Here is a 6,928-nt window from a genome sequence, read left to right on the forward strand (position 1 = left end):
CCAACATATTCAAATACTGATTGACATATTTTAAATCAATGTTAATTTATTCATACTATTTCATCCTTTGACAAGATATAGTCCTGACACAAATCTAGGGTTGCTACCCAAGCCGACTGGTCATTCGTTCTATCGGTTCGGTTGCAAAAGTCGTGACCCAGTTGTTCAGTTTTTTTGTTTTGTATCTACAGTGCCTTGCGAAAGTATTCGGCCCCCTTGAACTTTGCGACCTTTTGCCACATTTCAGGCTTCAAACATAAAGATTTAAAACTGTATTTTTTTTGTGAAGAATCAACAACAAGTGGGACACAATCATGAAGTGGAATGACATTTATTGGATATTTCAAACTTTTTTTTTTTGGGCGTGCAAAATTATTCAGCCCCTTTACTTTCAGTGCAGCAAACTCTCTCCAGAAGTTCAGTGAGGATCTCTGAATGATCCGATGTTGACCTAAACTGCATTTATAACAGCAAACTTAACATGTGTAAATACATTTGTATGAACATAACAAGATTCAACAACTGAGACATAAACTGAAAAAAGTTCCACAGACATGTGAGTAACAGAAATTGAATAATGTGTCCCTGAACAAAGAGGGTTCAAAATCAAAAGTAACAGTCAGTATGTAGTGTGGCCACCAGCTGCATTAAGTTCTGCAGTGCATCGCCTCCTCATGGACTGCACCAGATTTGCCAGTGCTTGCTGTGAGATGTTACCCCACTCTTCCACCAAGGCACCTGTAAGTTCCTGGACATTTCTGGGGGGGAATGGCCCTAGCCCTCACCCTCCGATTCAACAGGTTCCAGACGTGCTCAATGGGATTGAGATCCGGGCTCTTCGCTGTCCATGGCAGAACACTGACATTCCTGTCTTGCAGGAAATCACGCATAGAACGAGCCGTATTGCTGGTGGCATTGTCATGCTGGAGGGTCATTTCACGATGAGCCTGCAGGAAGGGTACCACATGAGGGAGGAGGATGTCATCCCTGTAACACACAGCATTGAGATTGCCTGCAATGACAACAAACACAATTACAATGATGCTGTGACACACCGCCCCAGACCATGATGGACCCTCCACCTCCAAATCGATTCCGCTCCAGAGTACAGGCCTCTGTGTAACGCTCATTCCTTCAACGATAAACACGAATCCGACCACCACCCCCGGTGAGACAAAACTACAACTCGTCAATGAAGAGCACTTTTTGCCAGTCCTCTCTGGTCCAGCGATGGTGGGTTTGTGCCCAATGGCGACATTGTTGCCTGTGATGACCTGCCTTACAACAGGCCTTCAAGCCCTCAGTCCAGCCTCAGCCTATTGAGGACAGTCTGAGTACTGATGGAGGGATTGTGCGTTCTTGGTGTAACTTGGGCAGTTATTGTTGCCATCCTGTACCTTACATTTACATTTACATTTAAGTCATTTAGCAGACGCTCTTATCCAGAGCGACTTACAAATTGGTGCATTCACCTTATGACATCCAGTGGAACAGCCACTTTACAATAGTGCATCTAAATCTTTTAGGGGGGTGAGAAGGATTACTTATCCTATCCTAGGTATTCCTTAAAGAGGTGGGGTTTCAGGTGTCTCCGGAAGGTGGTGATTAACTCCGCTGTCCTGGCGTCGTGAGGGAGTTTGTTCCCCCATTGGGGGGCCCCGCAGGTGTGATGTTCGGATGTACCGATTCTATGCAGGTGTTGTTACACGTGGTCTGCCACTGCGAAGACGATCAGCTGTCCGTCCTATCTCCCTGTTGCGCTGTCTCACCGTACGGACATTGCAATTTATTGCCCTGGCCACATCTGCAGTCCTCATGCCTCCTTGCAGCATGCCTAAGGCACGTTCACGCAGATGAGCAGGGACCTGGGAATCTTTCTTTTGGTGTTTTTCAGTCAGTAGAAAGACCTCTTTAGTGTCCTATGTTTTCATAACTGTGACCTTAATTGCCTACCGTCTGTAAGCTGTTAGTGTCTTAATGACTGTTCCACAGGTGCATGTTCATTAATTGTTTGTTTCATTGAACAAGCATGGGAAACAGTGTTTAAACCATTTACGATGAAGATCTGAAATAATTAGGACTTTTACGAATTATGTTTGAAAGACAGCGTCCTGTAAAAGGGACGTTTCTTTATTTGCTGAGTTTATATCCCGAAATCATTGCAGGATAAAATAATATATAATTCAACAAACAGAAAAACTGTGGATTTTTCTCCATCCTCCCATTATTCGGAATATATCATTTTCATTGTCATGGCACACTTTGTTTGAAAGCTTTGAAGATTGAATGCCAGAGAATTAAGAAAAAAACTTTAACCAGAAATAAAACGGTGGATTTTACGCCATCCTCCCCTGATTCAGAATATATCATTTTCATAGTCATGGTATTAGGCGATAGCCCTGGTTCCCACAGACACAGTAGTATACGTTTTGTGCCTGGCTGAGTCCTATGTCACAGCCACTGACAAAGCACTTGTCTCTAACCCTTACATCGTAGCGCAGCAGGAGAGAGTGGTTTCACTACGGTAGCACATTGAGATCAATTTCTTACCATTAATATAAAATAATTTGATTTTAAACAAAAAACACTTTCTGTTTGTCAGTATTAATATGAGATGAAAGGCGAGTTCCTAACAAGTTCAGGAATCCAAGCTAGGGCTCTGTGTGATCTTCACAGCAGTGGGGGCAGATGTTTAGATCAAGAGAGACCTTTTAGCAAACATGTACATTTTCTCTTAACTAAACATGCAGATGCATTTTCAGTTACAGTATAAGGAATGTGATTTTTGGTTTATGGTTTTTATAATTTGATTATACTATAAGTCATTTCAAATCTTATTCATACAGTTGTATTGAATAGGAAATGTCATAAAATATGAAATATTTTTTGTCATATTTGTACTGTGTACTTGAGTTTGTGTCCTCAACAGTGACTACACATCAGCATTTTATTATAAAAATGACCAGAAAGGTGAGATTGCAACCTTTCTTGGTGTATACAGCATTACTAGTTATTGTTTATGTTTTTTTTTTCAATATTAAATTATTACTTTCGGTGATAACGTAGATTACATTTTAAATTAAATGCAGTTACGTTTTTTAGAAAGCCTGTAAATCATTTCAAGTCTTATTCATACAGTTTTGTTGAATCGGAAATACGTCAAAAATATTTCATATTTTTATCATATTTGTACTGTGTACTTGAGCTTGGGTCCTCAAAAGTGACTGCAACTCAGAATATTATATTTTAGAAGACATGTAGTTACATTTTCAAGCACAGTCTGCAGTCTCATGAGAAATTATGTGGTCTAAGGGGACGTCTGTCTAAACTCCAATGCATGCAGCATTTTCACCAAACATAAGTCCTGTTACATTACTAGTAGAACTAGTGTGTTATCTTTAGTCATGTTTCTGGTTGTCATAGATCTAAACCTCTTGGCTACACTATGTCCATGTTATCTCAAATCCCCAATACGTTAAATCCCCAACACCAATACGGTGTTAAGATGCTTCCAATACTGTATTGCTTTCTAATATTTCTTTCTCAGCCACTAGAGAACTTGGATGAGGCTGAACAAATGGAGGGGTGTCTTGAAGATGAGGATTGGAGACTGGCAAACAACAATATATTCCAAGTGCCAACTGTATTCTTAGAGTAAACTGAAACAGTTTTGTTATTTGTTTCTTATCTTTTCCGATTTGGCCCTGCCGTACATACCTACATGTACACTATGGTCACAAGACGCAGGCCTCCTTACTGTCCCTAGAATTTCTAAGCAAAAAGCTGGAGGCAGGGATTTCTCCTATAGAGCTCAATTTTTATGGAATGGTCTGCCTATTCATATGAGTAATGCAAACTCGGTCTCGACCTTTAAGTCTTTATTGAAGACTCATCTCTTCGGAGGTCCTGTGATTGAGTGTAGTCTGGGCTGTGAAGGTGCTGTGAAGGTGAACGGAAAGGCACTCGAGCGATGAACCGCCCTTGCTGTCTCTGCCTGGCCGGTTCCCTCTCCACTGGGATTCACTTCCTCTAACCCTATTACGGGGGCTGAGTCACTGGCTTACAGGTGCTCTTCCATGCGTCCCTTGAGTGGGTGCAGTCACTGACGTGATATTCCTGTCCGGGTTGGCGCCCCCTCGGGTTCGTGCCGTAGGGGAGATCTTCGTGGGCTATTCTCGGCCTTGTCTCAGGCTAGTAGGTTGGTGGTTGAAGATATCCCTCTAGTGGGTGGGATTATATCCTGCCTGTTTGGCCCTGTCCGGGGATATTGTCGGTCAGTGCCACAGTGTCTCCTGACTGCTCCGGTCTCAGCCTCCAGTATCTAGGACCATGCCTCAGGACTACCTGGCCTGATGACTCCTTGCTGCCCCCAGTCCACCTGGTCATGCTGCTGCTCCAGTTTCAACTGTTCTGCCTGCAGCTATGGAACCCTGAACTGTTCACTGGACGTGCTACCTCCCAGACCTGCTGTTTTGGACTCTCTCTCTACCGCACCTGCTGTCTCTAACTCTGAATGATCGGCTATAAAAAGCCAACTGACATTTACTCCTGAGGTGCTGTCCTGTTGCACCCTCTACAACCATTATGATTATTATTATCTGACTTTGCTGGTCATCTATGAATGTTTGAACATCTTGGCCATGTTCTGTTATAATCTCCACCCAGCACAGCCAGAAGAGGACTGGCCACCCCTCAGAGCCTGGTTCTTCTCTAGGTTTTTCCTAGGTTCTGGCCTTTCTAGGGAGTTTTTCCGACTCACTGTGCTTCTACATCTGCATTGCTTGCTGTTTGGTGTTTTAGGCTGGGTTTCTGTACAGCACTTTGTGACATCGTCTGATGTAAGAAGGGCTTTATAAATACACTTGATTGTTTATTTCACAAGTCATATCATGATCAAATTTGAACCATTGTTTGTTATTAAAAAAATAAGTCCACTCTTGGTCGTCCCAAAATATGTTGCATGTCAGCAATGATGTTTTCAAAATATAGGACTTTCAAGATGCAAAGTGTAGCATGCCACATCATCATGATGCAGCAAAATTCATCATGAGGCAAAACGCATCATCATGAGGATGGTGCCGGAGGAGATGGCTGGCCTTTTACAGGCTCCTATCCAATTGTGCTCTTGTGTTTTTTCTCATTATTTGTAATTTATTTTGTACGTAATGTTTCTGCCACCATCTCTTATGACCGAATAGGGCTTCTGGATATCAGAACAGCGATTACTCACCTGGTACTTGACAAAGATTTCTTTCTTTAACAAGTCGGACACGAAGAATTTACTTCAGACACTGGACAAAGGCCCAAATCCCTGAGTGCCCTGAGATATAGGGCACTTAGGTCGGGATGCCTTGTAAGAATCCCATGGCGAGTGGGTAACCCGCCTATACCTTCCGTATTATTAGCCAGTGTGCAATCATTGGATAATAAACTGGATGAGCTCTGATCAAGACTATCCTACCAACGGGACATTTAAAACTGTAATATCTAATGTTTCACAGAGTCGTGGCAGAACGACGACATTAATAACATACAGCTGGCTGAGTTTTCCGTGCATCGGTAGGACAGAACTGCGGTCTGTGTCTATTTGTCAATAAAATCTTTAAGGAAGTCTCAAGCTTTTGCTTGCCTGAGGATAGACGATCTCATGATAAGTTGTAGACCACACTATTTACCGAGAGTTTTCATCTATATTTTTCGTAGCTGTCTACTTACCACCACAAACCAATGCTGGCACTAAGATCGCACTCAACAGGCTGTATAAGACCATAAGCAAACAAGAAAATGCTCACCCAGAAGAGGCGCTCCTATTGGCCGGAACACTTAGTGGCATGAAAACTTAAATCCATTTTACCTCATTTCTACCAGCATGTTAAATGTGCAACCAGAAGAAAATAGACTTTAGAACACCTTTACTCCACACAGAGAGACATGTACAAAGCTCTCTCTCACCCTCCATTTGGCAAATCTGACCATACTCTTTCCTGATTCCGATTTACAAGCAAAAACTAAAGCAGGAAGTATCAGTAATTCTCTCAATACGGAAGTGGTCAGATGACACAGATGCTAAGCTACAGGACTCTTTTGCTAGCACTGTTGTAACTTTAATGTGTTACAGAGTTAATGTTTAAGTTAACTCATTGAGCTGTATCTAAACATATTTCTTTACAGTTATTTACATATGTAATTGTATTGGTTTGAATTGAATTACGCTTTTTTGACTGCAAGTTCCAGAATGCCTTGCGAGAGGAATGAGAGAGATAACGCGCCAATTATGTGCAGGTGCGAGTGATTGTGGCTGCGAGAGGACGTCCGTCGGGGGTTGGCCTGCAGAGACACCATCCTCACGTTCGACCAGCTGGTGGACCTGTCCATCCAGCTGGACAACCTGCTGGCGACCCGCGGACGTTCAGATCGGGGTCTGGTGGTTCCATCCTCCCGCACCCCCTCTCCGTTACCCATGGAGCTGGGAGGGGTGGTGCGTTGGGAGACCGGAAGGGGTTCCAGCTCGTGCACCATCTGTGGCTGCAGAGGTCACACTGCCGGTCGTTGCGGGGTTGGTTCCTCTGGGAATCGAGGCAGCAGGCAGGGCGCTCTGGCGTCACCCCAGGTGAGCTGGCACCATTCTCACCCAGGGCCCTCTTTTGCACATATGTTTGTATGTCACTTTCCCTGAGTTTTGCCCGCATTCCCGCCATAAGGCGCTCGTCTATTCAGGCGCTGCTGGGAATTTTATTGATAGACCGTTAGTTTAGAGAGAGAGCATAGTTTAGGGATCCCCATTGTTCCCGTGGCTGTTCCCTTCCCTGTTCATGCCTTAGATAGTCGACCATTAGGGTCAGGGTTGATTAGGGAGGTCACCGCTCCTTTGGGCATGGTGACGCAGGGGGGTCACAAGTAGAGAATTAGTCTCTTCCTTTTTGACTCT

The sequence above is a fragment of the Oncorhynchus keta genome, chromosome 6 (assembly GCF_023373465.1).
Source record: "Oncorhynchus keta strain PuntledgeMale-10-30-2019 chromosome 6, Oket_V2, whole genome shotgun sequence".
NCBI lineage: Eukaryota > Metazoa > Chordata > Actinopteri > Salmoniformes > Salmonidae > Oncorhynchus > Oncorhynchus keta.